We start from the raw sequence: 7,855 nt of genomic DNA, 5'->3' as shown, positions 1-7,855 counted from the left end.
CGGAGACAGTAGGACACATTGAGGGACAGGCAGGCCAGCGATGCGAAGCGTGAGGAGAAACCGCAGCGCCGTGCACAGCCTCAGCTCCCTTCCTGAGGCCCTGTGGATGTGAGCGCTTTCAACAAGCACTCGAGGGAAGCTCTGCTGCTTGCAACCAAAAGGTGCCAACCGCCAGAAGAGCCAGCGCCTGCCAGGGGACAGGGACATGGGGCCCATCAGGAGGCAGGTAAATCCCAGAGAAGGAGGCCACAGACTTGTCAGTGGACGGCCAGAGTGCGACCTCAGTGCCACAGGTCACTGGCTTCGTGGCAAAACGTGTACCTGCTGACGGCTTGGCTTCCTCGTCTGTGGAGTGTGACGGTGACATTCTCTGCCTCATTAGACGCATGTTAGGACACAGTGAGGCACTGCACTCAGCCCCATTCTGGACACGTAGCGTTGATAAACACCAGCTCTCACCAGATCGTTCCCTTACGCTGGGAGGAATTAAATGATTTGGGTTCCCTCTGTCTAGAGGTCCAGCTATCTGCATTGTGTGTTCAGAGAATGGTCTCATATCTCAGGAGTAAAACTAAAGCATCCCCTGTACATCTTTCCCCCGTCCCCACTCATAGCCTGGGATTCTTTACACAGCTTTAGGTAAAGGAGCTGGCGGGGAATCGGACGCGTGACCCTGAGTCCTCACTCTGGGGCCCGAGCTCAGAATAACTTCAGGTTCAGCTGAGAAGGCCTCTGAACTGCGACTCCGTGTGGCAGCTCCTGCCTGCCCTTGGCCCTTCTCAAGGCTGTGCTTGCCTGGAGGAGCCCTGGCAGCAGGAATGAAGCTGAGCAGGTTGCATTTTCCATATGGCTGACTAAAGGAGATATGGTGGAGACTCATTTCTCATTTTATTTTTCAGTGATTTGGGACCAGGTGGCAATTTCTGTATGGCTGACTAAAGGGGATACCAGTGGAGACTCTTCTCATTTTATTTTTCAGTGATTTGGTGGAGAAGCTCCTCTTGTGAGTGGACTCTGGATTTCTGGAAACTGTGCTGCGGGTTCCCCTGTGGGGCTTTGGGTCTCACCGTGTGGCTTTCGCCTGTACTGTGCAGGCACCTGCACTTCCTCTGTGGGGCACGGGGTGGCACTCCCGGGCAAGGCAGCGGCCGGGGTAGCCCTGAGTGAGGGGCTGCCTCTGCTAAACCCGGATCCTAGGGACCATCCATCGAGGCAAAACATGTTCTTTCCTTTTTCCTTTGTGAATAGATGGGGACGAGGCTTCACCGAGGGGTGAAGGTGACCCATTGGGTCGAAACTGAGGAACGGCAGGGCTTGCCTGACCAGTGGGGTATCCACCCTCATACATGTTGACAACAGACAAGAACAAACGTCGCCTGGAATCTTCACATCTCTGGGAGGGAAGCCCGGCTCTGGGAATGTGCTGCAGGGAAGTGATCCCTGAGTGAAGAAGGAGGTGCCAGGAGCATCATTAATCAAACCTCGCAAGGCAATGCCGGGAAGGTTCTTTGTTTAAAGAAACACTCATGTTTAAAGAGCACCCTTGCAGGACTTGCTGGGGCAACCGCCTTCCAACAGCTCATCTTGAGGAGGTGTGGGCTGAATTCACACCTGGTGTCATCCCCTGTCTGCTGCAGTGCAGAGGAGGCAGCCAGGCTTTCCAGCTGCTCCACTTTTACAGGAAGTTCTTCACATTGGCTAGACAGGGAGTGGCTGTGCTTTGGCTTATAGCCACATTAAATAATTTTTTTTTGAGATGGAATATATATATATATATATATATATATATATATATATATATAGTTGCCCAGGCTGGAGTGCAGTGGCACAATCTTGGTTCACTATAACCTCTGCCAGCTGTGTTCAAGAAATTCTCCTGTGTCAGCCTCCCAAGTAGCTGGGATTGCAGGTGCCCACCACCACACCCGGCTAATTTTTTTATTTTTAGTAGAGATGGTGTTTCACCATGTTGGCTAGGATGGTCTTGAACTCCTGACCTCAGGTGATCCACCCACCTCGGCCTCACAAAGTGCTGGGATTACAGGCATGAGCTACGGCACCCAGCCAATAATTTTAATAAAGCTAAATAACTCTGTTGCCTTGCTGTCTCTGAGTGTTACAGGCAGACCCAAGTCCAACTCTTCCTAAGGTTAATTGTCCCCTCTACATTTCCTGGGGACCCCAGATAAGACGGCATCAATGTCAGTTAATTTGGCACTGTTTAAAATAGATCTAGGATCAGATCTTAAGATTTTCTAAATAAGACCTTGGATGAATGCAGGAAGTTCGTTTGACAGGTCATTTGATTACTTTAAAATAAGAGTATTTTAAGTTTGAAAAAGCCAGTCAAAAAACTAAGCCCTATACCAATGTTGTACCTTGGGAAGCCAGCAGCACAGGGTTATTATTATAAATATCACAACCATTATAAGTAAGCTCATTTATTTTCAAAGCACTTTGCGATCACTAATTATGTCTGTGAATACCTGCAAGACAGACAGTATTATTAATGCCATTTGGGAGGAAGAGAACTCAGGCACCGAAAACCCAAAATTCATTGCCCTGAAGGGGAAAAGGAGACACCAGGAGCACTGGCTGTCCTTTGCTGCAGCTTCTCTCTGGTAGAGACCCGGGGCCAGCCACCCTCCCTCTCCCATCGCAGCCACCCTCTAGTGCCGCACGAACGTGTCCTCTCAGTCTCAGGATGGTCACATCGATGTAACACTTGGCAGGCTGGTTATCTCAATGTCTGTCATCTCAAAAATCAATCCTCATGGCAAGCTTAGAAAGAGGCAATAGTAGCCCCATTTCACAGGAAAATGAAGGATCAGTGTGAAAGTGACAGGCCCGTCACTGGTGGTGGAGGGCAGAGCCACTGTGGCGAGTCAGGCCTTGGCTGCAGGTCTGAGTTTGTGCCACCGCTGCCATCTGTGGGGTCCAGGAGGCTGCGGTCTAGGCAGGGGGCATGGCCCACCTGCGGCTATGGGTGGTGGGCACAGCGACTGGCCATCTGACTGCCCCCCCATGCCCGTGCTCTTTGTCTCATTTAAGTCTGAGAGGGTAGTTTAGGCCCTTGTCCCTCCCCACAGCATCGCACGGAAAAACAGGCAAGTCCGGACCAGGGCTAAATCCACTTTAAAAGACCCTCTGAGACGGGCGGAGTCTCTCCCTCCCAGCTTGAGAGATGATGTTGCCTTGACTGGCCCAGCAGGGCTCTGTCTGTCCCTCGCGGAGCCTGGGACCTCTCTGCCTTCACAGGGGTGTTCCCGTGCTGCTCGCTCTGTATTTCCAGCTCTTGCTTTTGTCCTTTTATTTTCTAGAGTAATTGATAATTGCAATTTCTCTGGCCTGCATGAAATTTGTAAAATAAAAGGACATATAGAAAATAAGTATGGTATGGAGCCACCACTATGTGCAAGATATTCTGCCAGGGAGGCTGAAGAGTCCCACAGCTTCTAGGGACCGGTCCCTGGCCTAATGGAGCTCACAACAGATTGAGAAGGGAGGAGGGACGCTGCAGACACAGCCCACGCCGCCCAGTGCCGGGTGCAGGAGGGCAGTGGGTGCAGCGGGACTCTGGGCCGGTGTGGGGGGCCCGGGCCCTGGCTCGGTTCGGGAGCCTGACGGCTGCCCTGCTGTCTTCCTCTGTGCGCAGCCTGGGCCGCACTGCATGTGGAGTTGTCGGATCAGACCTGGATGCTGCAACCCAAGGACAGAGGAGGACAGAGCCCTGGAGAAGAATGGCACTCAGCAGCCTGACCCCCAAAACCAGAAGAAGCAGAAACCAAGCCAATGGTGATGGTTGGGAAGAACTGAACCAGCAGCATGTAGGGGAGGCCAGGTGGTGTCCTGGGCATCCAGGGCGGAGGGCTCCAGGGAAAGGAATGGCCAGAAACACAGCTGGGGAGGCCTGGAAGGCCGCGGGCTCAGGCTGAGTTGTCTCGGGGGTCCCGGGGCCTGACGGGGGAGTGAATCATCAGAGGTGAAGGCCAGAGCCACAGATTCCCGGGAGACACGTGCTGTGGCTCAGGATGAAAAATGGTGTGCTGAGGTTGGGACAGTGGCTGCAGGTGGGTGCAGGAAGGCATCTGGAGGAGGGTAAGTGTCACAGCCCATGTCCTCGAGGGGGCTGCACACGGGAGGCACCGGTGTGTGGGAGACCACGAGCTGCTCCTTTTCATCTGCGAAGACGGGAGTGGGGAACGTGGGAGAATATCAGAGCGTCTACTGTGAAGAGGAAGGATTTACCTGCCGCAGCGTCGCCGCCTGGCCTGGGCAAAGCTAGGGGAACCGATTTTCAAGGAGTGAAGAGAAAGGCTGGGGTGACTGAGGGGATCCCGCTGCGGGAGACAGAGGCACTCAGGACAGCGGAGTCGGCTTTTCCTTCTGCAAATAAATCTCGGTTTTCCACATCGCAACGCAGGAGGCAGTTGGCTCACCCCAGTTTCCTGTTCTTTCTCTAAGTGGGTTTGGCCTTCCATTGCCTATAAACGGGAGAAAAGCTAATAAGGCTCATGTCCGTGGAGGGGAGTTCAGGATGAGGCTGGGGTTCAGGCATCCACTGAGTCCATGGGGAGGCCGCTGGCCTTGTGGTGCTTACGGCTACATGCAGAGGCTGTGATTCTCCACCTCGGGGTGAAAAGAAAGAGGGGGTGAGGCTGCGGACACCTGAGAGGCACCATGGGGGCAGCACCCCACAGGCAGAGGCAAACGGTGGGAGTGTGGTTTTCCTTCCCATCTGGTGTCCACTGGGCTGGCAACCCCATGCCAAGCAACCTTGGGCGTCTTTGCTGTCCCCACACCCTTTCTACCCAGGGCCCTCGATGTGCTCGGCTCTGCCTGGCACAAACCCCACAACTCTCCCTGCCTCCTGCTTGTGCAAAATGAGCAAATATGAAATTGCCCAGTATTGAAGAGCTCAGGACCTTGAATTCCAGGAGCTGGGGATAAATAGTTTGTTGTTCTTTAGCACGAACCAACAAGCCACATCTGTTAACACCAAGCCTTCATTCCCAAGACAACCCTCCCTTTTGATGGTCCTGAGGTGTTGCCACCCAATTTCATGACTTTTGCCTCTGCAAAGGCTTCCCAAATTCGTGCTGGGGCCACGCCACTCAGAGTGAATGCGCGAAGGGTCCTGATTCTCTGCAGACACTCAGGCTGTGCATCGGAAGTGAATCTGAGATTAAACCCCTTAGCTCCCCGCGCTTCCCTTCATCCCTTCCAGAACTTATGTAATAGCATGTCCTGGTCTTCTTGGCAGTCTCCTTAGGGATGTAGGGGAAGGGCAGTTTTCATATCCACTTTCTTTATGTTACCATGAATTAGCAGCTTGCTGAATAAACTTCTTCTCAGACAAAAATCACACACTTCCCAAGAGTGTTCATCTTTCCACACCACAGTCATCTGCTCTAGTATTTGCATACAGTTACATTATTGTCAAAACTGCAGTTCAACTAAATGCCCCAAGTGCAGGTGAAGGTTGGTCCTCAGGTGCTGGTTGAAGCAGGTGAGTGGAACAGTTACGGGGCCCTGCCGTTCTGAGGTTGTCAGCGCCAGGTCCATTCAGGGGTGACAGACAGTGAGGCCCCAGCTGGGAGAGGCTAAGGGGACAGGGGTGAGAGGGAGAGCTCAGAGGTGGGGCAGGAGCCCCAGGACGGGGGACACCGGGGCCCTGGCAGGCGGCCACCCCAGGACCAGGCAGGCTCCTCAAGCCAGGGGCTGCTTCCCTCCCAAAAGCAGGACTAAAAGTAGGCTCTGGAGTAAGAGGATGGATAGTGGCAGGTGCAGAAGGCGAAGGGGCCCCACCCAGGATAAGATGGCAACAGAGGCCAAGGAAATAGAAGCAGCCACATTGCCACAGTGGCAGGAGCGGGTGCTGCTGGGAAGCCGGGCCGCAGGCTTCATCCACGTGGTCTCACTGTAAGTCCGCTCCCTACTTGTCCGACTCCACAAATTGCCATAGCCCTGCCAGGAGGGGCTTGCAAAGACCACAGCGCTGTGGAGTGGGCGCAGGAGGGAAGCACATCAGGAATTCTCCCCGGTCTGAGGTGGCAGGAGACAGCTGGCTGAGGTCAGCAAGGCCCAAGCCCCAGCTCTGGAGCCTGTGAGCCACCCTGAGGGTGCAGAAATCAATGCCTGGGGACATGTGCAGTGTGGCCATGTCGCAGCTGTGGCTTCAGCATTCTGAGCCTCCGCCTCCACTGGGGATTAACGTGGGTTTCCAAAGTCCTCTGTGTTTAGTCAGTGCTGATCTTTTTCCTAACTGGCGACTTACTGGTTCCAGGAGAGTACTGGGCAGGCTGCAAATGTCTGTTAAAACAGCTCCGCTGGGCTAAGACAGGACAGAAGCAGACAGCAGGTGGAGGAGACACTTTCCCATCCAGCAGAATCCTTCGGCAAGCTCCACAGCCCCTCCGTGCGCTCCATCTTGCTTCTGGGAAGAGGGTTAATTCCATCAGGTAATTCCACACCTCGCGAGCCTCCACTTTCCTCTGTGTGTTCTCTGAAACCCACGCCCCTGGGCTTGCCTCCTAGACGATTCCAGAATTCCCTCACTACCCTCCACATGCAGAACCTGGCCTTCCTGTTATGGGAATGATTAGGAAAGAAAGTTGCTTCAGGAAACGGCCAGAAACGGGTACCACATAAATGGCTTGTGAAATGGTTTTTCAGAATCTGTAATTAGTAAGCTGGAAACAAATGCAAAAGAAAAATAGAAAATCTTATTGTAGAAAATATGCTTTGTAGTGTTTGAAAAGGCTGTCCTTGTTAAATTAAACCATTAATAACTACAAACTACATAGCATTTGCTTTTTTATTGTTGTCTATAGAGCCAAAATAATTGGTCTATGAAGCCAGTGGGAGTCTGTCTAGTTGGAAAATAGTAGTGTTCATTTTTTGAGGCCCCAAACATAAAAGAAAAGTGTTGTTTAAATAAGAAAGATGCTATGTGAGCATGGGAGGTGGGTGGACAGTGGGAAATTACTTAATGGCTACAATACTCACCGTTTGGGTGAATACTAACAGCTCAGACTTCAGCACTGTGTAACACATCCATGTACCAGAATTACACCCGTACCCCATACATTTATACAAACAAAACAGATGCAACAAAAACTGAACAAACAGCCTATGATGTATCTTGAAGAAATCATGCTTTAAGAAAGATAATTTCACTCTCTAAAATTCAATTTTTAAATTTAATTTATTGTATAGGAGATAACTCATATGGCTCAGAAATGAAAAATATGAAAAGCATTCAGTATAGTCTGCTTTCCATTCACATCCTCCTCTGCCTGGTTTCACTATACTCCTCTGTGTAAGAAAGTCTTTCTTAAATTTTTTTAAAAAAAATCTTATTGATTTCTAGGAACTCTTTATATGTGGTACTCAGTGGTGAGTTATGATTAGCTTCTTGTGCATCCTTACAACTTCCTGATGCAGACGCAAAGGCACAGGAATGTGAGTACTCACCTTTATCTTCTCTGTGCTTTACACAAATGGTGGCAGATCACATGCACTTTACCATATCTTGCTCTTACAAATTGCATCATCTCCCATATGACTACATGGAGCATTTCCATTTTCTTACAGCTGTGAAGTATTTCAGTGTGAATGGTTGGAGACACAGATTCTTTCAAATCTTTTGTTATATAATGCTGTTCTCTTGCTAATATAACATTTTGCATCTATGTTTAGAAGCAGTCCCTAGGAGTGAAGTTGTTGGGTCAGAGGACACATGTCTTTGTAATTCTGTAGGTGTTGCCAAATTATCCTGCATGTGGTCATGTGATTTGCTCTTCCCAGGTATGAAGGTGACTGCTTCTCTATGGCTCCTTACCTGCACATCATG

At 51.0% G+C, this 7,855-nt stretch overlaps 1 pseudogene; it reads right to left on the bottom strand.

The window, feature by feature from the left end:
• Positions 1-699: 699 nt before the first annotated feature.
• Positions 700-6,458, bottom strand: LOC101045864 (uncharacterized; annotated as a pseudogene).
• Between the last annotated feature and the right edge of the window lie 1,397 nt (positions 6,459-7,855).

The sequence above is a fragment of the Saimiri boliviensis genome, chromosome 4, assembly GCF_048565385.1.
Source record: "Saimiri boliviensis isolate mSaiBol1 chromosome 4, mSaiBol1.pri, whole genome shotgun sequence".
NCBI lineage: Eukaryota > Metazoa > Chordata > Mammalia > Primates > Cebidae > Saimiri > Saimiri boliviensis.
Note: the sequence above shows the minus strand (reverse complement) of the source record. Positions and strands in the feature narration are given on the sequence as shown.